The sequence below is a fragment of the Betta splendens genome, chromosome 13, assembly GCF_900634795.4.
Source record: "Betta splendens chromosome 13, fBetSpl5.4, whole genome shotgun sequence".
NCBI lineage: Eukaryota > Metazoa > Chordata > Actinopteri > Anabantiformes > Osphronemidae > Betta > Betta splendens.
The window spans coordinates 3318592-3342495 of NC_040893.2; the positions used below are offsets into that span (position 1 = coordinate 3318592).

General features: G+C 45.9%; 2 pseudogenes; both read right to left on the minus strand.

Annotated features, from left to right (window-relative positions):
- Positions 1-22656: 22656 nt before the first annotated feature.
- Positions 22657-22775, minus strand: LOC114868748 (5S ribosomal RNA; annotated as a pseudogene).
- A 521-nt stretch (positions 22776-23296) lies between these two features.
- LOC114868747 (5S ribosomal RNA) lies at positions 23297-23415 on the minus strand (annotated as a pseudogene).
- Positions 23416-23904: the final 489 nt, after the last annotated feature.

Below are 23904 nucleotides of genomic sequence, written 5' to 3' on the forward strand. Positions count from 1 at the left end.
TGCTCCCACGTCATCCAGCATCTGCAATTCAGCTCATGCACGTGCAAATTCAAACATCAGTGTATATCAACGATGCAAGGGCGGCGCTCCGCCAAGCCTGTGACCTTGTTCTGCTAAATGAGTCAGCAGTGTCACTCAGGGCCCATCAGTGATCCGGAGTTTGATCTTCTTTGACCTCTTCTTTCCTGCAATGGAACAACACAGCTTTCCTGCGTATATTAATCATCTGTTTCACATAGAAACTTGGTTGATGCATTAAACACCATTTCGTTTCTATTGTCATTATCACATTTACACTTTCCTTTTCATTCACTCCTTGACTTCCCTTAACTCTTTTCCTCCCTCATATACCCTGCTCCTGTCACTTTTCCTATCACTCCACAATGAGTCCCGCTGTGAGATCATACTCCTCTGTAGCGTACACTACTTACAGTATATACCAAATCAAATTTTGTGCCAACTCGACCACAACCTTTCCCCCATGGATTAAGTTCACCAACTTGGGATAAAACACAACAGAAAGAGAATAGTCCATTCTCACAGCAGATGCCACACACACAAGTTCCCCAGTTACTAGGGACCGACATAAAGCAATAATCAAAACAATTTTTTACAATACGTTTTTCCCCCCTCAATAGACAGATAACTGTCAATTGAATTTGAAGCCGATTAAATCATTAAATTAAGATGGATGGATAAAAGTACACTAGCAAAACCCAAAAAAGTAATTTCCTACACGTATTTGTCCTACGTATTTATCCTTACCAGGGATCATTATCAATCCCTGAATAAAACTGAGTGAATTTGAGGATGTCAGTTAAAAGTTGAACAAGAAGGATTAAGCTTCAGTAACTACTACAACGACACACACTAACCCGATTACAAACACAGAGTCACTGCGATGTAGAAAACTTTATTGAATTCAAAAAGCATTGCGGATGCATGCGTTAAGTGCCTTTATAAAAAAAAATTAACGTAGACTAAATAAGCTGCATCCTCACAACCTATCAGAAGTGACACATGGACATAACACAACCTAGTTAACTGTTGGAAACGCAAAGCTATACCCTAGAAATACAAACAACCCCACAATTATTGCTACATCTAATTATAATTCCCCTGTGACTGTCAGAGTTTGTAGTGATAACAAAACAGCTGTGGACGATAACTGAAGTATTGTAACCTATTAAAGAAAGTCCATATAAACCCACATACAGTCAAACCTCTTGGAGAATAAAGCGCCGTCACTGTTGCTACTCAGTCTCTTCCCCAGACCTCCTCCTTCCATGCCGTAAAGAACACCACAGCCCTGTCACATTTGTTTAAGGCCTGCAGACTGATGACATCTATGTTGACTGTTTAGCAGAAGGATGGAAAGAAAAAATGAACTGAGACCTGGTTTACCCATTTGCTAAATGTGTCTTCTGCTCTGTTATATGGAATATATTAATGATAGTGATGATAATAACTAAGTGGAACCTCATCAAAACATGTCAAGGTGATCATTAAAACTGCAGCCTCACTTAAACAGTAGACGTAATGTGCAATTACTAAGTGTAGTGTAGTGAACTGTAGCTGCTTGCAGCACCACAATCCGTAGCATTACAATATTGTACTATAGAAGGCTAAGCATTGTTGCAACAGTTACACCTTGCAGGCTCTGAATGGTTTGGTTTTTCTATCTATTGGAGAACTGGCACAGTAGCAATGGAAGGCACACCTGGTCACCTTAAAGTTTGATGTTTTCTGTAACACATGAGAGCATGATGTGTTATACTAGCTTACATACTGTAGGGATCAAACTGCTGTTTACTGTATGAGGGAAACATTTACACTCTCCTCAAATTCCCTTTTTAGCTGATTGACCTCCTCAGATACTTCATTCACTTTATGGTATGTGGGAGGCACTTCCTACAGTGTTGGGGCCTGTCTAGTGAAACTTTCTTACCTCAATAATGTGAATGAGTCTTTACCAATATCATGAGACAACTGTCTACAGTTAGTGTTAGTTGGAGAGCTGGACTGAGGCATGTCTCAAAGTCTGGTGCACACAGTCTCTTCATCCACATACTTCACATTCACATTGTTTTTAACACCGTCAACCACTGAGCATCAGATGGAGCATTTGTCAGCAGAGTGATTGAATTGGGAACTTTATCTTGAAATAATCTCTATACCTTTGTCTTTCCCTTGCCTAGTAAAATTGGCATATTTTTAATTTTTGAATCTTTTGGCAGGTTTCCTTAAACCTGCCTAAGTCATTCTCACCAGCCGACTTGTTTATTTTGTTTCCAAATTTTAGATATTTGTCTGAGTCTCAAAGTACTAAAGTGTGCAGCAAGGTGAAGTCACAGATTCAGAGGCCTCTGGTTTTTTGGCTTTTGATGGAGCCCATCAACAAAGTACATGAATCCTGCAGGTGTCTGGTCCTCTCTAGTAACCAGCTGAGGGGCCTCCACATTGATCAGCGGACCCCTTTGGTCTAGGGACTCCTCGTGAGCATCGTAGCCAATCAAAGCAATGGCTTCTTACGTGACCAGTCTTCCCACAGCAGTAGCATCTCACGCCTCCTCTATGGCTGCCTCCTGTTCCTCTGCCTTTGTCTGCAGGGAACCCTCCTCTCCTCATAGGAGTTCGTCTTGTCCACCCTCCTGGTAGAATGTACATCACCTGAGGTGTGTCCATGCCTGGTGGTGTAGGTGGGGTCTGAGACACGCTGGCTGGTTGAGCAGACACCATCCTCGTCTCTCTTTTCTCCCCCTCTTCCCGCTGCTGCTGGCGTGTTGCTTCTTTCACTGCCTTCTTTGCCTGCTTCTGACGCAGCTCAACAGCATGAATCACATGCTCAGTTATTTGTTCTACTGACATGTTGCAAAGTCCCACAGTGTCAGTCAGGTCATTCTGATCCGGTCTTGAAGGCCAGGGCAGATTTTGACGCTTTTCCCCCTTTGACCAGCAGAGGAAGTCCATCAGAAACCTCATTTACCCGTTCGTCACCCACACACACTGATTCCTCATCTGACTCAGCCCACAGTGATCTCATTGCTCTGTCACGCAGATCACTTTCACTGCAGGAATTTCCAATTGAAATTTTCTCTGTTTTTAAATAAATGTCGGGCAGTTCTAACAACTCATCCCTTTTCACTGCCCTGTCTGTCCCTTCTAGATTAGCTACAGGGTAAACTGGCTTCTTTGTCCGTAATGGTTTTATTTCTTCTGCATCCATCTGGTACGCATCTGAAAGAGACTTAGTTATAGCGATCTGATTAGATTGATTATCACCACATTGAGTCATCTTTTTGCCAATCATTTTTGCACAGTTAATAAACAATTGCAACACTGCATTTTCTCTTTCCCGTTTAAGGCCTCGCTTTACAGATTTGTCTTTTATCTTATAGGTTTTTATAAAACCCTGCATCTCTGCACACGGCCTCAGATCAAATGTCCCCTCTGACGGCCAGGGCGACGTAGATTCATGTGTCCGCTTGCTCCATTTGTGTTAGCATTTCTGAATTTCCTTCATCAACACCTCGACTGGAGACATGTTCCCATCCACAGATCTCATTTTTGAAAATGTACCTTTACTGAAGATATGATTTCAACCACTAATTACACCTCATCATACTTGTAACTGAACTAATCCCAATCAGTGTTCATAACTGAAGTAAGTTCCCTGTCTTTACAACCCATAGTTAGTGAAAAGCAACATAAATATTAAACAGTTAAATTGTAATTAGAGGCTCTTCCTTTCTGGGTATCTTGGTTTTACCTCTGTTTTAAGCAACTGGCCCGATAATCATTCCTAGTGACTGTTGAGCTGATAAGTTTTGATTTGTTCTAAATAAACGAGTAACTCTGATTTAAAGATAAACCAAACCACTGCAGAAACGCCCACTTCAGAGCAACTGCTGAAGAAAATTTATAAGCGTCTTATTGGAGCTGATCATGTGCTTTGTTTATATTACTAGGTTTATACAAAATCAGCGTAATTGAAACCCTTGATTTAACGTGATAGTGTCACGATCTGGGTTTTGTTTTGTTTCTTGTTGTTTCCTGTTTTAGCGCAATAGTTTCTGTTTTATTTTGTAACACCTCCGGTTCCTGTTCATTGTGTTTAGTTTCCGCTTTTACTTTGAAAGGACTTAGTTCGTCACCCGTATTTTGGTTTCAGTTTCCTGTTTTATTTTGTTACACTTCCCTTTCACGTCACGCCTCAGCAGTTCCCGCTTCACCTCCGGTTTTCAGTTACGCACCTGTCTTGAATCTGTAATCACTCACCTGTGTATTTAAACACCACCAGTTCCCATAGCCCCTTGCCAGATCGTTATGTATGCTAGTCAGCTCTGTCCAGCACTTAGTCATCCTACCTGCGTGTTTCTTGATTTTGTTTTGTTTTCTGACTCCTGACTCTCGCCTGCTCCTGTCCTGTACTGCTGCCTGGAAAGCTCTAGAATACCAAACCTGACCGCCTGACTACGAGACAGCCTGCTCCTAAACGATACTGTAACCTTTGTCCTCCCGTTACCGAGACTCTGCCTGGCCTTGGACCTGAACCAGCCTGGCCCACCTGTACCGAAGCCTGTGATCTCCTGTGTATGACCCGGACCGTCTGTTATATAACTGAATTAAACCTTTAAACTCTACTACTTGCCTGAGATCTCTGTGCTGTGCATGTGGGTTCTTTCTCTGCCGTTCCCTGACAGAACGATCTGGCCAGACTTGGACCCAGCCAGCACCCAGGTCTGTTACGGTTTTTCCTTTTTTTCTTTTTCTCTGTGTTTACACGCCTCTGTGCATAACCGTGCCCCGGAGAGATGGAGTTTTTTCCCCCGAGCTTACCGGAGGATATCCGCGGGGATTTCCAACGACTGGCGAACAAATACGCGGAAGCGCCCAGGGTTGATGCACGTCTCCGTCTGGTTAAACTGGCGCTCGAGATTTTGGAGGATGAATGGTGGTGGCTTGAGTATCTCGGGGTGCAGGCGTTCTATGACCAACTCCGGCGGATGAAGAGGGGTTTGGCACGCGCTCTGCGCGCATCGTCCGCCTGTGCTGCCGCAGCTGCTCCCGCCGCCGTTCTTCTGGCGGTTCCCGTTCCTGTCGCCGCTCCGGCGGTTCTCGCTCCTGTCGCCGCTCCGGCGGTTCACGTTCCTGTTCCGGTCGCCGCTCCGGCGGTTAATGCCTCTACCCCTGTCACCACTCCAGCAGATCCTGTTTCCGTTCCTGTCGCCGCTTCGGCAGTTCACGCCTCCGTTCCTGCCGCCGCTCCGGAGCCTCCAACCCAAGCTCCAAACGCCGCCGCCTCTGTTCGCCACTCGGACCCAGCTACAGATCCCCAGCCCCCGCCGCCCACAGCACCTCAGACGACGGTCAGCCGCAGGCGCACTGGACGACGTCGGCGAGGGCGCGGTTCCAGAGCAATGGGCTCCGAGACCTCGATCGTGGTGACCGAGCAGCTCCCTTCTCCGGAATGGGACTCCCAGTCCAGTCGTGCTCCGCTCAGGCTCTAGCCCCAGTCCAGTCGAGCTCCGTTCAGGCGCTAGCCCCAGTCCAGTCGAGTCACGTCCGACCCCAGTCCCAGTCCAGTCGAGTCACGTCCAGGCCCCAGTCCAGTCGAGTCACGTCCAGGTCCCAGTCCAGTCGAGTCACGTCCAGGTCCCAGTCCAGTCGAGTCACGCTCAGGTCTTGTCCCAGCCAGAGGGCACCACCCGTCGAACAAGTGCTATGCACACCCGATCAGGTCCGATGTCTACTCCGTCGAGCTCCAGTGAGGAGCCAGAGAGCAGCGCTGCCGGCTCCAGTGAGGACGTCACTCCTGTTCCTGTCGGCCCTGTAGTGGCTGCTCCAGTCCCTGTCCCTGTCGGCCATGTAGAGGTCGTCCCTGTTCCTGTCGGCCATGTAGAGGTCTTCCCTGTTTCTGTCGGCCATGTAGAGGTTGTTCCTGTCCCTGTCGGCCATGTAGAGGTCATTCCTGTTCCTGTCGGCTCCCGCGCGGATGCCGTTTTAGCCCCCGTTCCTGTCAGTCTCGGAGTGGCAGTTCCCGCCGACCTCCAGGAGGAGGTCACGCCAGCTGGAGTTGCTGCCGCGGTCCCCGCAACCTCCAGGAGGAGGTTGCGCCAGCTGGAGTTGCTGCCGAGTTGCTGCCGCGGTCCCCGCCAACCTCCAGGAGTAGGTCGCGCCAGCTGGAGTTGCTGCCGAGTTGCTGCCGCGGTCCCCGCCAACCTCCAGGAGGAGGTCGCACCTGTCGCAGTTCCCGCCGACCTCCAGGAGGAGGTCGCACCTGTCGCAGTTCCCGCCGACCTCCAGTAGGAGGTCGCACCTGTCGCAGTTCCCGCCGACCTCCGAGAGGAGGTATAGTGATGTCCCATGCTGTGCCTAACCCACATTTAGGTCACAAATGGTGGTCTTGCTCATGAGAATGCAGCTGCGACAGCCGCGTAAGCAAAGAAAGACCTTTGATATAAATGGAGGAATGTTTATTAACTTTGCCCAAATAACCTAGTTAACCTAGAACCAGACAAAATGGAAACTGAAAATGAAATAATAAAAGCTAAATCCCACCAATACACACTGAAAGGAAGTATAACCAACACGCTGCAGACCACTACTAGTACACTAGCATGTAACAGTAATAATAGTAACAAGAATAAGACACGTAGTCGGCAGACTGCGGTAAAGCCTATGTTTCTTCAATGCACACTCACAGCTACACCCAAGCCTACTGCTAGGACTAGTACGACACACACACACACGCTTGAGCTTAATGCTCTGAGCAGTAAAACACACACACACACACACACACACACACACACACACACACACACACACACACACACACACACACACACACACACAAACACACTCTCGGGAGAGTAAACAACAGAAGAGGCACACAGCTGACGCCTCCACACCCAATTTAGAGAACGCGCCTCCTTCTTAGTGATGGAGCTGAGCTCCCACTTGGCATCCTGGCGCCTCAACTCCCCCCTTTTTTATTTTTTAATAAACAAAGCAGCCGCGGTCTTCACACACCGTGACCAGCTTGACTACTCCCAACCACAGTGCGGACACGTCGTCACAAAAAATGCACTAAAATACTCAGATTACGTCAAAATGATTATAAAAGTACAAAGAAAAGTAAACATAATATAGGACAATAAAGTATGTTAAAGTATTAAACTACTACAAAATTAAAACTTTCGTCGCCACCTGGCACCAAGCCAACGGCTCCCCCCAACTATCTGAAAACACACACGTATGAGGAGCAGGGATCCTGTTCGTTACGCCAATTTCTGTCGTGTATTTTCTTCAACCACGGCAGAGGTTTCACAAGAACTCAACTTCGAAGTTTAAATCAATAGCATACAGGTTTATTATATGACAAACTAAAAAAATCAGATAATGATTACAAAAGAGTAATAGCAAGAGAGGCAGAGACCGAATTCACCTGCTAGTTCCTCTGCAGAGAGAAATGAGAGGTCGGAAAAGGTCCGCTGTGTGCTACCAGCGGACCCTCTGCGAAGCCCTCTGAAAAACCCCAGCCTGTGAAGGCCTGCTTTGAACCACCACCAATAATCTTTCCACATGTCCAAATAAGGACGTGTAGATGTTTTTCTAGGCTACGCGGAAAGTCCTGGCGCTGGGCCGTGTTATCTGTCCAGCTCCCTGATCCATCTGGCCCACCATCAACCTCCTAGTTCCTTTCCCAAGTCGGCATGACATTTTGAATATTTCCTTAGGAACAGCTCGGATAAACATTATTAGGCAACAGATTGTGCAAACACAGATTCTGCGTACCCAGTTTAAGCAAACTCTTTAACCCCAGTCAGTAAGGACACACATGAACCCCTCTACTCTCTGTATTTCTCCCATAAGCAAAGATCAACTTTACTGCTAAAAGTAAATGTAAATGATATGATATGACAATGATACATAGATATACTACACCCTAAAAGCACAGTTGCATATTCCGTGGTTTAAACTAGTGTTCTTATGACCTGAAAAGCTCGAAAACGATGTTTTAGTGTTTCTGCATTGGTTTCCTTCAGAACAGTCTCTAATGGTCGTGTTCTGATGCAAGAATACTGTCAAACAACTCAATGCATCTTAAATGTACAGTTGCATATGCCTTGGTTTAAACTAATGTTATTATGACCTGAAAAGCTCAAAAACGATGTTTTGGTGTTTATGCATTGGTTTCCACCAGAACAGCCTCTAATGGTCGTGTTCTGATGCCAGAATACTGTCAAACAGCTCAATGCATCCTAAATGTACAGTTGCATATGCCTTGGTTTAAACTAATGTTATTATGACCTGAAAAGCTCAAAAACGATGTTTTGGTGTTTATGCATTGGTTTCATTTAGAATAGCCTCTACTGGTTAGATTTTGATGCCAGGGTACTTTAAAACAGCTCAATGCATCCTAAATGTATTGTATTGGTTTCCACCAGAACAGCCTCTAATGGTCATGTTCTGATGCCAGAATACTGTCAAACAGCTCAATGCTTCCTAAATTACATATGCCGTGGTTGAAACTAGTGTGTTCTTATGGCCTAAAAAGCTCCAAAATGAAGTTTTAGTGTTTCTGCATTGGTTTCCTTCAGAACAGCCTCCAAAGGTCATGTTCTGATGCCAGAATACTGTCAAACACCTCAATGCTTTCTAAATGTACAGCTTCACACACCGTGACAAGCTTGACCACTCCCAACCACAGTGCGGACACGTCGTCACAAAAAATGCACTACAATACTCAGATTACGTCAAAATGATTATAAAAGTACAAAGAAAAGTAAACATAATATAGGACAATAAAATATGTTAAAGTATTAAACTACTACAAAATTAAAACTTTCGTCGCCACCTGGCACCAAGCCAATGGCTCCCCCCAACTATCTGAAAACACACACGTATGAGGAGCAGGGATCCTGTTCGTTACGCCAATTTCTGTCGTGTATTTTCTTCAACCACGGCAGAGGTTTCACAAGAACTCAACTTCGAAGTTTAAATCAATAGCATACAGGTTTATTATATGACAAACTAAAAAAATCAGATAATGATTACAAAAGAGTAATAGCAAGAGAGGCAGAGACCAAATTCACCTGTTTGTTCCTCTGCAGAGAGAACTGAGAGGTCGGAAAAGGTCCGCTGTGTGCTACCAGCGGACCCTCTGCAAAGCGCTCTGAAAAACCCCAGCTTGTGAAGGCCTGCTTTTAACCACCACCTAAAATCTTTCCACATGTCCAAATAAGGATGTGTAGATGTTTTTCTCGGCTACGCGGAAAGTCCTGGCGCTGGGCCGTGTTATCTGTCCAGCTCCCTGATCCATCTGGCCCACCATCAACCTCCTAGTTCCTTTCCCAGGTCAGCATGACATTTTGAATATTTCCTTAGGAACAGCTCGGATAAACATTATTAGGCAACAGATTGTGCAAACACAGATTCTGCGAACCCAGTTTAAAAGTAAATGTAAATGATATGATATGACAATGATACATAAATATACTACACCCTAAAAGCACAGTTGCATATTCCGTGGTTTAAACTAGTTTTCTTATGGCTTGAAAAGCTCAAAAACGATGTTTTAGTGTTTCTGCATTGGTTCCCTTCAGAACAGCCTCCAATGGTCATGTTCTGATGCCAGAATACTGTCAAACAGGTCAATGCATCCTAAATGTACAGTTGCATATGTCTTGGTTTAAACTAGTGTTCTAATGACCTGAAAATGACCTACATAAGTGTCCTCTTTATCACAACAGATTCTTCACAGACTCCACACCAACCAACAGATTCTTCACAGACTCCCCACCAACCACAGTCAATCATGAAGGCCTGTGCTCCTCTGATGCCAGAATACTGTCAAACAGCTCAATGCTTCCTAAATTACATATGCCGTGGTTGAAACTAGTCTGTTCTTATGCACATGTCTTGGTTTAAACTAGAGTTCTTATGACCTGAAAAGCTCCAAAATGATGTTTTAGTGTTTCTGCATTGGTTTTTAACAATACAGTTTGTAATGCTCATGTTCTCATGCCAGGCTACTTTAAAACAGCTCAATACACCCTAAAAGCACAGGTGCATATTCCGTGGTTTAAACTAGTTTTCTTATGACCTGAAAAGCTCAAAAACGATGTTTTGGTGTTTATGCACTGGTTTCATTCAGAACAGCCTCTACTGGTCATGTTTTGATGACAGGCTACTTTAAAACAGTTCAGTACACCATAAAAGCACAGTTGCATATGTCGTGTTTTAAACTAGTTTTCTTATGGCCTGAAAAGCTCAAAAACAATGTTTTAGTGTTTCTGCATTGGTTTCCTTCAGAACAGTCTCCAATGGTCATGTTCTGATGCCAGAATACTGTCAAACAGGTCAATGCATCCTAAATGTACAGTTGCATATGTCTTGGTTTAAACTAATGTTATTATGACCTGAAAAGCTCAAAAACGATGTTTTGGTGTTTATGCATTGGTTTCATTTAGAATAGCCTCTACTGGTTATGTTTTGATGCCAGGCTACTTTAAAACAGCTCAATGCATCCTAAATGTACAGTTGCATATGCTGTGGTTTAAACTAGTTTTCTTATGACCTGAAAAGCTCAAAAACGATGTTTTGGTGTTTATGCATTGGTTTCCACCAGAACAGCATCTAATGGTATTGTTCTGATGCCAGAATACTGTCAAACAGCTCAATGCTTCCTAAATTACATATGCCGTGGTTGAAACTAGTGTGTTCTTATGACCTAAAAAGCTCCAAAATGACGTTTTAGTGTTTCTGCATTGGTTTCCTTCAGAACAGCCTCCAAAGGTCATGTTCTGATGCCAGAATACTGTCAAAAAGCTCAATGCTTTCTAAACGTACAGCTGCACATGTCTTGGTTTAAACTAGAGTTCTTATGACCTGAAAAGCTCCAAAATGATGTTTTAGTGTTTCTGCATTGGTTTTTAACTATACAGTTTGTAATGGTCATGTTCTCATGCCAGGCTACTTTAAAACAGCTCAATACACCCTAAAAGCACAGTTGCATATGCCGTGGTTTAAACTAGTTTTCTTATGACCTGAAAAGCTCAAAAACGATGTTTTGGTGTTTATGCACTGGTTTCATTCAGAACAGCCTCTACTGGTCATGTTTTGATGACAGGCTACTTTAAAACAGCTCAGTACACCATACAAGCACAGTTGCATATGCTGTGTTTTAAACTAGTTTTCTTATGGCCTGAAAAGCTCAAAAACAATGTTTTAGTGTTTTGCATTGGCTTCCACCAGAACAGCCTCTAATGGTCATGTTCTGATGCCAGAATACTGTCAAACAGCTCAATGATTCCTAAATGTACAGTTGCATATGCCGTGGTTGAAACTAGTGTTTTCTTATGACCTAAAAAGTTCCAAAACGATGCTTTAGTGTTTCTGCATTGGTTTTCTTCAGAACAGCCTCCAATGATCATGTTCTCATGCCAGGCTACTTTAAAATAGCTCAATGCATCCTAAAAGCACAGTTGCAGATGCTGTGGTTTAAACTAGTTTTCTATTGACCTTAAAAGCTCGAAAACAATGTTTTGGTGTTTATGCATTGGTTTCATTTAGAACAGCCTCTACTGGTTATGTTTTGATGCCAGCCTACTCCAAAACGGCTCAGTACCCTATAAAAGCACAGTTGCATATGCCGTGGTTTAAACTAGTTTTCTTATGGCCTGAAAAGCTCAAAAACGATGTTTTAGTGTCTCTGCATTGGTTTCCACCAGAACAGCCTCTAAAGGTCATGTTTTGATGCCAGAATACTGTCAAACAGCTCAATGCTTCCTAAATGTACAGTTGCATATGCCGTGGTTGAAACTAGTGTGTTCTTATTACCTGAAAATCTCCAAAATGATGTTTTAGTGTTTCTGCATTGGTTTTTAACTATACAGTTTGTAATGGTCATATTTTCATGCCAGGCTAATTTGAAACAGCTCAATGCATCCTAAATGTACAGTTGCATATGCCTTGGTTTAAACTAGTGTTCTTATGACCTGAAAAGCTCAAAAACGACGTTTTGGTGTTTATGCATTGGTTTTATTTAAAACAGCTTCTACTGGTCATGTTTTGATGCCAGGCTACTTTAAAACAGCTCAGTACACCATGAAAGCACAGTTGCAAATGTTGTGGTTTAAACTAGTTTTCCTATGGCCTGAAAAGCTCAAAAGCGATGTTTTAGTGTTTCTGCACTGGTTTCCTTCAGAACATCCTCCAATGGTCATGTTCTGATGCCAGAATACTGTCAAACAGCTCAATGCTTCCTACATGTACAGCTGAATATGTCTTTGTTTAAACTAGTGTGTTCTTATGACCTAAAAAGCTCCAAAACGATGTTTTAGCGTTTCTGCATTGGTTTCTAACATTACAGCTTATAATGGTCATGTTATGATGACAGGCTACTTTAAAACAGCTCAATACACCCTAAAAGCACAGTTGCAGATGCTGTGGTCTAAACTAGTTTCCTTTTGGCCTAAAAAGCTCAAAAACGATGTTTTAGTGTTTCTGCATTGGTTTCCACCAGAACACCCTCTAATAGTCGTGTTCTGATGCCAGAATATTGTCAAACAGCTCAATGCATCCTTAATGTACAGTTGCATATGCCTTGGTTTAAACTAGTGTTCTCATGACCTAAAAAGCTCCAAAACGATGTTTTAGTGTTTCTGCATTGGTTTCTAACATTACAGCTTATAATGGTCATGTTATGATGCCAGGCTACTTTAAAACAGCTCAATACACCCTAAAAGCACAGTTGCAGATGCTGTGGTCTAAACTAGTTTCCTTTTGGCCTTAAAAGCTCAAAAACGATGTTTTAGTGTTTCTGCATTTGTTTGCATCAGAACAACCTCTAATGGTCATGTTCTGATGCCAGAATACAGTCAAACAGCTCAATGCTTCCTAAATGTACAGTTGCATATGCCGTTGTTGAAACTAGTGTGTTCTTATGACATAAAAAGCTCCAACACGATGTTTTAGTGTTTCTGCATTGGTTTCCTTCAGAACAGCCTCCAATGGTCATATTCTGATGCCAGAATACTGTCAAACAGCCCAATGCTTCCTAAATGTACAGCTGCATATGTATTTGTTTAAACTAGTGGTCTTATGACCTGAAAAGCACCAAAATGATGTTTTAGTGTTTCTGCATTGGTTTCCACCAGAGCAGCCTCTAATGGTCATGTTCTGATGCCAGAATACTGTCAAACAGCTCAATGCTTCTTAATTGTACAGTTGCATATGCCGTGGTTGAAACTAGTGTGTTCTTATGACCTAAAAAGCTCCAACACAATGTTTTAGTGTTTCTGCATTGGTTGCCTTCAGAACAGCCTCCAATGGTCATGTTCTGATGCCAGAATACTGTCAAACAGCTCAATGCTTCCTAAATGTACAGCTGCATATGTCTTTGTTTAAACTAGTGTTCTTATGACCTGAAAAGCACCAAAATGATGTTTTAGTGTTTCTGCATTGGTTTCCACCAGAACATCCTCTAATGGTCGTGTTCTGATGCCAGAATACTGTCAAACAGCTCAATGCATCCTCAATGTACAGTTGCATATGCCTTGGTTTAAACTAGTGTTCTTATGACCTGAAAAGCTCAAAAACGATGTTTTAGTGTCTCTGCATTGGTTTCCACCAGAACAGCCTCTAATGGTCATGTTCTGATGCCAGAATAATGTCAAACAGCTCAATGCTTCTTAATTGTACAGTTGCATATGCCGTGGTTGAAACTAGTGTGTTCTTATGACCTAAAAAGCTCCAAAACGATGTTTTAGTGTTTCTGCATTGGTTTCTAACATTACAGCTTATAATGGTCATGTTCTGATGACAGAATACTGTTAAACAGCTCAATGCTTCCTAAATGTACAGCTGCTAATGTCTTGATTTAAACTAGTGTTCTTATGACCTGAAAAGCTCCAAAACGATGTTTCAGTGTTTCTGCATTGGTTTTTAACTATACAGCTTGTAATGGTCATGTTCTCATGCCAGGCTACTTCAAAACAGGTCAATGCATCCTAAATGTACAGTTGCATATGCCGTGGTTTTAACTAGTGTTCTTATGACTTGAAAAGCTCAATAATGATGTTCTAGTGTTTCTGAATTGGTTTCCACCAGAACAGCCTCTAATGGTCGTGTTCTGATGCCAGAATACTTTCAAACAGCTCAATGCATCCTAAATGTACAGTTGCATATGCCTTGGTTTAAACTAGTGTTCTTATGCTTTGAAAAGCTCAAAAAACAACGTTTTGGTGTTTATGCATTGGTTTTATTTAGAACAGCTTCTACTGGTCATGTTTTGATGCCAGGCTACTTTGAAACAGCTCAGTATACCATAAAAGCACAGTTGCAAATGTTGTGGTTAAAACTAGTTTTCTTATGGCCTGAAAAAAAGGTCAAAAGCGATGTTTTAGTGTTTCTGCATTGGTTTCCACCAGAACAGCCTCTAATGGTCATGTTCTGATGCCAGAATACTATCAAACAGCTCAATGCTTCCTAAATGTACAGTTGCATTTGCCGTGGTTGAAACTATTGTGTTCTTTTGACCTAAAAAGCTCCAAAACGATGTTTTAGTGTTTCTGCATTGGTTTCCTTCAGAACAGCCTCCAATGGTCATGTTCTGATGCCAGAATACTGTCAAACAGCTCAATGCATCCTAAATGTACAGTTGCCTATGCCGTGGTTGAAACTAGTGTGTTCTTATGACCTAAAAAGCTCCAAAACGAGGTAAACTAACACGGCAATGCTGGAAAGAGGTGACTATACACGCAACAATCTGGCGTTTGACTGCTGGCTGAGGTGGTGCTTAAATACTAGCGGTGATACACAGACCCAGGAATCATAACAGAACCCCCCTCCCTAGGGCGAATACCAGACGCCCCACAATGCCCCCGAGCAGGGCGGGCGGAGGGAGGCAGGAGGAGGGCCAGCATGCAGGCACAGCAAGAGTCCGATTCAGGAGCCCGATGGCCCTGGGAGGTCCGGGTGTGTGCGATGGAAGTCCGCAATCAAGCTGGGATCCAGGATGTCTGCGGCCGAGACCCAAGAGCGTTCTTCCGGACCGTACCCCTCCCAGTCCACGAGGTACTGGCGACCCCGACCCCGTCGCCTGCAGTCCAGGAGCTCCTTGACTGCGTAGGCCGGATCCCCGCTCACGACCCAAGGAGGAGGGGGGAGAGTTGAAGGAGGAACCAAGGAACTCGAATGGAAGGGCTTGAGCCGGCTAACGTGGAAGGTGGGGTGGATCTTCATTGACCTGGGCAGGGAGAGCCTGACAGACACCGGATTAATGATTGCGGAGATGGAAAAGGGCCCAATGAATCTTTGCGCCAACTTACGTGATGGAGCCCTCAGGGGAAGGTCTTTGGTGGACAACTATACCTGGTCGCCGACCTCATAGGCCGGTTCTGGCAAACGCTTGCGGTCGGTCACCTCCTTGTATTTGCCCTGGGCCTGTAATATGACCCTGCGGGCCCGGAGCCAGGTGCGCCGACAGCGTTGCAGGAGGGCATGCGCCGACGGAACGCGGACCTCCCTCTCCAAGGATGGGAACAAGGGAGGTTGGAACCCGTAGGCGCACTGGAAGGGCGTTAGCCCGGTGGTGGAACAGGGCAGGGTGTTGTGGGCAAACTCAACCCAGAGAAGCTGCCGTGACCAGGAGGAGGGGTTCCGGGAGGACAGAAGACGGAGGCCGGTCTCCAGCTGTTGGTTGGTCCTCTCCGCCTGACCGTTATATTCCGGGTGATATCCGGAGGTCAGGCTCACCTCCGCTCCTAGTAAGGCACAAAACTCCCTCCAAAAGCGAGACACAAACTGAGGCCCTCGATCAGAGACGATGTCCTGCGGGAACCCATGGAGTCGAAAGACGTGCTCCAACATCTCCTGTGCTGTCTGTTTGGCAGTGGGTAACCTAGGCAGGGGAATGAAGTGGGCGAGACGGGAGAAACGATCAGTCACGGTCATGATTACCGTGTTTCCGTGGGACGGGGGTAGACCAGTGACAAAATCCAAGGCGATGTGAGACCAGGGTCGGTGGGGAACAGGTAGCGGACGAAGGAGTCCCACCGGCCGCTGGTGAGATGGTTTGTGGGATGCACAGAGCGGGCAGGCATGCGCCCAGTGTTTCACCTCGCTCCGAAGGTCTGGGGGAACAAACAGACGGTTAGGCGAACAAGCGGGAGGAATTGGTTGGCCCTGAGCTGCTGCTTTCGCCCGGGACTCAATTGGCCAAATCACCGCTCCCACCACGCAACTCGCAGGAAGTATGAGTGCGAGCTCCTCCGGATCTTGGGCGGCCTCATGGAGTCGGGACAGGGCATCCGGCTTGGTGTTCCTAGATCCGGGGCGGTAAGAGAGGTGGAAGTTAAAACGGGCAAAAAATAACGACCAACAGGCCTGGCGGGAATTTAACCGTTTGGCTGTTTTAAGGTATTCAAGGTTTCTATAGTTTGTATACACCAAGAACGGTTGTTCTGTGCCCTCCAGCCAATGCTGCCACTCCTCCAACGCAATCTTGACGGCCAGCAGCTCCCTGTCCCCGATGTCATAATTTCTCTCGGCGGAGAATCACAGCCCCCACCCCGGACTGGGAAGCATCCACCTCCACCACAAACTGATCAGGAAGGTGCAAAATGGGCGCAGAGGCGAAGCTCTGCTTGAGCTGATAGAAAGCGGCGTTAGCCTCTGTGGTCCACTGAAAGCCAGTCTTTGTAGACGTGAGGGCGTGGAGGGCAGCAGCAATCGAACTAAACCGGCGAATGAAGCGTCCATAAAAGTTGGCAAACCCTAAAAAACGCTGCACCTCTCGTCGGTTGGTCGGTGTGGGCCAATTCTCCACCGCCTTGGTTTTAGCCGGGTCCATGTGAATCTGTCCCTGAGATATGACGAAGCCCAAGAATGACACCGTGGAAACATGGAATTCGCATTTCTCTGCCTTGACAAATAGCTTATTCTCAAGCAGCCGCTGCAGAACCTGCCGCACGTGCCGGCGATGCTCCTCCTCCGACCGAGAAAAGACCAAAATGTCATCAAGATAAACGAAAACAAAGTCATTGATCATGCTTCCGAGGACATCATTAACCAGGCCCTGGAAGACGGCCGGAGCATTCGTCAACCCAAACGGCATGACCAGATATTCAAAATGACCGTTGGGGGTGTTGAATGCGGTCTTCCATTCATCCCCCTGTCGGATCCTCAACAAATGGTAAGCGTTACGAAGGTCCAACTTAGTGAAAACTTTAGCTTCTGACAGCAATTCGAAAGCTGACGACAGCAAAGGAAGTGGATAGGAGTCCCTCACCGTGATTTCATTAAGACCCCGGTAGTCTATGCATGGACGGAGGGACCCATCCTTCTTGCTGACAAAAAAGAATCCGGCACCGGCCGGAGACAAGATGGCCTGATCAGCCCCGCGGTCAGGGCGCTCTCCAGGTATTCTGTCATGGCCGTTCTCTCCTTGGGTGAGAGCTGATAAAGCCGACCCGTGGGCGGAACTGAACCAGGTCTTAGATTAATCGCGCAATCGTGACTGCGGTGAGGTGGCAACGAGGAAGCCTTCTGCTTACTGAATACCGCGCGCAGGTCCCAGTAGTCCGGAGGGACCCCGTCCAGGTCCATTGGATCCGGTCCCATGTCCGCCTGGGCCGCCGACGAGGTTGGATCCACCTTAAAACAGGAGCTGGCACATTCAGAGCCCCACTCCACAACTTCCCCACTCCGCTAATTGAGACGTGGGTTATGCAGACGGAGCCAGGTATGGCCTAGGACCACTGGGTGATAGCAGGCAGGAACAACCAAAAAGGTTGTCTCAGTATGGGAATCGGGGAAAACCAGAGTTACTGGATCAGTGTGGTGTGTGATCCTCCAGAGTTGTCGCCCATCCAATGCCGTTGTCTCCCTAGGTGCTGCCAGAGGTAAGATGGTAATGGGGATATGCGAGGAGCACAAATTATAATAATTGGATTTATAGCTCCTGAGTGGAGATACCAATTATGTTTATAATTTAGATTCACAAATCTTAGTTATTAGCTTAAATATATATAACTATATGACAAATGTCTATAGTTTTGTAAGTGAAACACTTACTATTATTGATTTAATAATTATTAATTGAATTAACAATTACTTAATTTACGGGGCACCACCCTGTTACTAGGGACCAATAACCAATTTGGAATAGCCAATACAGTCTCATTTGTATTTAAGTTGATTGAAGGATGAACTCCGTACCATAGCCGACTCAATTCACTAGTGCTGCAAAACCATGTACAAGTAATCACAGACAACGACCAATTAAATTATGAACGCTTTATTATTAATATTAACTCTAGTGTCAACACTATCTTGAATAACTCAGCAGATCACAACTTAATCTTATGGTGTGTTCGTCTGTTCTGTATTTGTATGCGCTTTACCTGAGATAAGAGGGTTGTGTGTGTGTGGGGGGGGGGGGTGCGTGTGTGAGAGAGAGAGAGAGAAAGAGAAAGGAGGAGAGAGAGCGCCCCCCTTTAGGGGCGTGGTGAGGTGGCACAGCTGCACGCGTGTGCCGGTGAGCCCTTTGAATAGAGCGCGCATGTCTGGCGCTCACAGGGAAAGAAGCGTGTAAAGGAGTGTGAAGTGGGACTAGCGTGGATAAGGCTTGTGGTCACACAAACACGTGGGGCTATATTCTATAGTCACGTGATCGCGGAAGCGTGCAGTGGTTGAAACGTGCGCTTGGCGTGGTCGCAGAAGAGACAGAGCACCTCAACAGTAACACAATAAAGCACTTAAGCTAGCGAAATCACAGGTTACAACACTTCAATGTGCACCTCTTAGATTCACGTAGATCGGTAACGGCATTACAGTCACGTGATCGCGGAAATGCACAGTGGTGCAGGAAAAGAAACAACACAACAATAAAACAATTACTGATACCCTAAGAGTTCTACTCTGCTCAGACTTAAGAATGCCTCTGCCTTACTGCTTAATCCTGGTGAAAAGATCCGGCGTTGCGTGCGTGCGTGCGTGCGTGCGTGCTTGCGCTGTTGCGATCCGGTCCGGTCCAGGTGTGCGTCGCGGTGATCGCGTCGTGATCAGCTGATGCGGCGGCGAGGGAGGCGGTTACGCTGGCGGTTTCCTGCCGGATGGCTGGAAGTAGATGGGTGATCAGGCCCGTTCTCTGTGACGACGTCTCCGTTGGTTCAGCTGCTGACTGCGGTGGAGGCTCCCGGCGTGCCGGTGCAGAGGGAAGCTCCAGGTGGACGGAGAGAAGAAAGATCTGCAGTGATCTCGTGTGCGAGGAGAGGAGGGACCGGGACGAAGTCAGAGAGAAGGTCGGAGAGAACAAGGGACCAGTACGGCAGCTTTTATAACCGTGTTTTTGGTCACGCCCGTCCCATTGTGTGATCCAATCAGGACGGTTGACGTCCAAGTTCTTCCGGCTGACGTCCAAGTTTCTCTGCCGCCTGTCGCTTGTATCCACGGGGGTTCGGCCTTCGCAGCGGGGAGCCAGGTATGGTTCCCCAGCCTGGCGCCTGGTTTTGGCGATGAGATTTGAAATCTCTTTGTTCTCACTCACTACTATCAGGATGAGGACTTTACATGCAGGCTGCAGAATTTCCTTTGTCTGGGGGGAATGCATGTGGGTCCTTAATACTGATTCTGTTAATAACCGTTTATACACATGAGGTGCCCCAACATCCCCCTTTTTGTTCTGAATGATGGCATGCCAGCCATCGCTTCGGGACAAGACGTTGAAAGGGCCATGTGTTCCAAACAGTCCTTGTTTGCTAGAGTCGGAGGTGAATCTGAGCAGAGGCAAAAGCGATGTCTGAGCAGAGGCAAAAGCAATGTCTGAGCAGAGGCAAAAGCAATGTCTGAGCAAAGGCAAAAGCAATGTCTGAGCAGAGGCAACAGTCTTATATTTCTAAATATTACCATCATAAAGGTTCTTGTTGACCATGAAGGAAAATAATAAACAAGCAAAGGGAGGATAGGACAGATAAGGACAGATGTGTGTGAGAGAGGAAGACAGGAGCCTGGGGTGTCTTAGGTCCTGGCGGCTAAGTTAAATACAGGTGCGTTAAGCTGTGGGGGAAAGCGTACCGGCACTACCAGGGCAGAATCTAATCTAGCTTGTAATCCCTTGATATATTTGTACATTCCGTATGCTACCATTGCTGTAATGACCCAACCACTAAGTAGGAGCCCCAGGGCGACCATGCTGATTGGGTGTTCGCTGTAGGTTACCGGGCAAGTCACCTGATCCGCGTAGGTTGTGGTCAGCCCCGTCTGCCTGAGGCTAAACTTTACCAATTTGGTCCCTTCTAGTATGAGTTGCTGCTGAAGGGTGTCATCAATCGTGATATTGTAGCCCTTGAACACATCCATGATCTCAATTTCAGTGTCATGTCTTTCTGAACTGAGGTAATGGAGGATGATGTCCTCAATATGGACGGTAGCACCCTGAGGTATCGTTAGGGAGTTTTCCTACAATCTCAAAGGGGCCTGACCAGCTGGGTAAGAACTTTGCAGAGCGTCCGACAGGTTTTGCGAACTGAAAGTACAGGACCTTATTGCCTCCTTCATACTCTCGGTGGGATGCTTTTCTATCGTAATAGGCTTTGGCTCCCTCTGCACTGGATCCCAAGTTGCTTTGGGCCCAAGCAAAGGACGTCTGAAGGTGCTCCCGCAGGTAAGACACGTACTGGTGCGCGGTGTAGGCTGTCACCACACTGACGTCTTCTGCCTGGTAGAGGAGGTGGAGGGGTAAAGTCATTTGTCTTCCAGTCATCGTCTCGAAAGGTGTGACACCTGTAGCTTTGTGTGGGGTGGCCCTGATAGCCATTAGCACCAGGGGCAACTTCATGTCCCAGTCCTTACCGTGGCTGCTCACGTATTTCTTAAGCATCTGGACAATGGTGCGGTTCGCACGCTCTACTTGTCCTGATGATTGAGGGTGGTGAGATATGTGGAATCTCACGTTCACCCCTAGGATATGGTATAGTTCGGTCATGACAGGGGAGGTGAAATGTGTCCCTCTGTCTGTGTCGACTGACAATGGCAGCCCCCAACGGCTGAACACATGATTTAGTAGAAGGACTGCGGTGGTGACAGCTGTGTCATTTGGTGCTGGCAGGCACTCGGTACACCACTTGGTAAATGCACAGGTCACTGTAAGGAGATATTTATTACCTCTGGAGGATTTTGGGACGGGTCCGATCCAATCTACTTGGATGTGGGACCAGGGGAATGTCATACCCCTTTTCTGAAGTGGGGCCCTGTTTAGTGGTCGTGATGGGTTGAATTGACAGCAAACCAGGCAACTTTGGACATGGATTTTCACATCTTTACTCGTAGAGGGCCAGTATGCCACCTGCTGCAAGGTCTGGAGAGTGGCCTTGTAGCCTCGGTGATCCCCTACCGGTGAATCATGGGCATGGTTGAGCATCACCCCCCTATGGTCTGTGGGGACAACCCAGCGGATTGGTCCTTGGTTGTGATGGACATTCACCAATAGGCCTTTCTCCAGCCTCAGGTGCGGTAGGGCATGCTTCATTGCTCCCAGGTCTTTCAGCTCCTCTGTTCTGTCAGGGAGTGACTCCGCTGATGGTGGGTTGGTTACCCACTTCCTGGCGGCGCAGGTGGTGGGGTCCTGTTCCTGCATGGCTCTTTGTCTGGGCCAGAGGTTTGGGAATGACCTTTGACTTTCCGTCAGTACACCGTCATTCCCTTGTCTGTTACCAGTTGATCACATGCCAGGAATAACTCTGCGTGTTTTACAGGTTTGTTTCTGGTGTTCTTCATCCCACTGGCTTTCCATGTAGGGAAGTGAGAGATGAAGCTGTGGCGGGCATAGTTTGAGTCTGAGCATATCACAAGTTGCAATTGAGCTTGTCTGGCTGCCTGTTGAATGGCAATCAAAGCGGCGGCGATCTCTGCATACTGGCTTGTTTTAGGGCCTAACAGGTAGTGGTTTGGCTCCTCAAACTGGCGATTGGCCCACACGATACCTACCCCTGCCCTGCTTTCCTCATTATTTTTATTTTCTTTATTATTTCAATAAATCGCACAAAAGGACAAATCTCTCATTTGCTTCTTTATGGAAAATTTCCACCACAGTACGTATACAGAAGGTGGCCATTTTGGCCTCAAACACAATGTCCTTTTTGTGTATTTCGCGCTCCCTTTAAAAAGCACAAACAAAGAGAAGCCAAAATCATTCCTTGTAATGTGTCACCAACCATAGGCATGAATTGTGAACAAAGCAAAACAGACACCTTACTGAGACATGAAGGTCCAATTCTTTAGCAATGTGGAGCATGAAAAAAGCGTGTGCATGGACCTTTAATGTGTCACCGACCATAGGCATGAACTGTGAACAAAGCAAAAGCACCACTGTAACTGAAAACAGAAAATTCTCATTGGTAATAGCGTCTGTTGTCTAAGAACGATGCAATTATAGGGTTTACAAATAACTGAACAATCTATGTGAAATGTCAAATACATAAAACAGAAGTAAGACAAAACATAAATCATTAATTTCAGACCATACGTCATAAAAATTATCATAACTGCAAAGAATAAAGAAGAGAAAACATTTTTCCCATAACACTGTGCGGTACAATGTGGACCTGAGCAAAACAGCGCCCTCTGGGCAGGGTTGAGAAGAAATGTAAAAGCTTACAGTACTTGGGATTCCCAGGCGGTGTCCCTTCTAAGTACTAACCAGGCCCGACCCTGCTTAGCTTCCGAGATCAGACGAGTTCAGGCGTGCTCAGGGTGGTATGGCTGCAAGTGAGAGCAGAGCGTGAGAGGAGCTCTTTTAAACTTGGAAAGCCACGCCGTTGCATCCATTTGCCTGGGTGTGGCATTTGTAAAGTACTTAGAGCATTTTGTGACGTACACAGAAGGTGGCCATTCGGGCCTCAAACACAATGTCCTTTTTGTGTATTTCGCTCTCCGTTTAAACAGCACAAACAGAGAGAAGCCAAAGTCATTACTTGTAATGTGTCACTGACCATAGGCATGATCTGTGAACAAAGCAAAAGTAAAACAGAAAATTCTCACAGGTAATAGTGTCTGTTGTTTAAGAACAATGCAATTATAAGGTTTACAAATAATTAAACAATCTAGGTGAAATGTCAAATGCATAAAACAGAAGTAAGACAAAACATAAGACATTATTTCAGACCATACGTCATAAATCATATCATAACTGCATAGAATAAGAAAAAGAAAATATGTTTCCCTTAACACTGCAGTACAATGTGGATCTGAGCAAACAGCGCCCTCTGGCAGGGTTGAGGAGAAATGTAAAAGCTTACAGCACCTGGGATTCCCAGGCAGTCTCCAATCTAAGTACTAACCAGGCCTGACCCTGCTTAGCTTGCGAGATCAGAAGAGATCGGGCGTGCTCAGGTTGGTATGGCTGTAAGCGAGAGCAGAGCGTGACAGGAGCTCTTTTAAACTTGGCAAGCCACGCCATTGCATCCATTTGCCTGAATGTGGCGTTTGTAAAGTACTAGATCGGGCATGCTGAGGGAGGTATGGCCGTAAGCGAGAGCAAAGGGTGACAGGAGCTATTTTAAACTTGGCAAGCCACGCCGTTGCATCCATTTGCCTGGATGTGGGGTTTGTAAAGGACTTTGAGCATTTTGGCACGTACATAGAAGGTGGCCATTTTGGCCTAAAACACAATGTCCTTTTTGTGTATTTCGCGCTCCCTTTAAACAACACAAACAGAGAGAAGCAAAAATCATTACCTAAAATGTGTCACCGACCATAAGCATGAACTGTGAACAAAGCAAAAGCAGCACTGTAACTGAAAACAGAAAATTCTTACAGGTACAGTGGCAGCGGTTCAAAGTGACTAGGGTTTTTACTGCAGTACCGCCGCATCGCCACGGCGAAGCGAGTGCGTCGCTG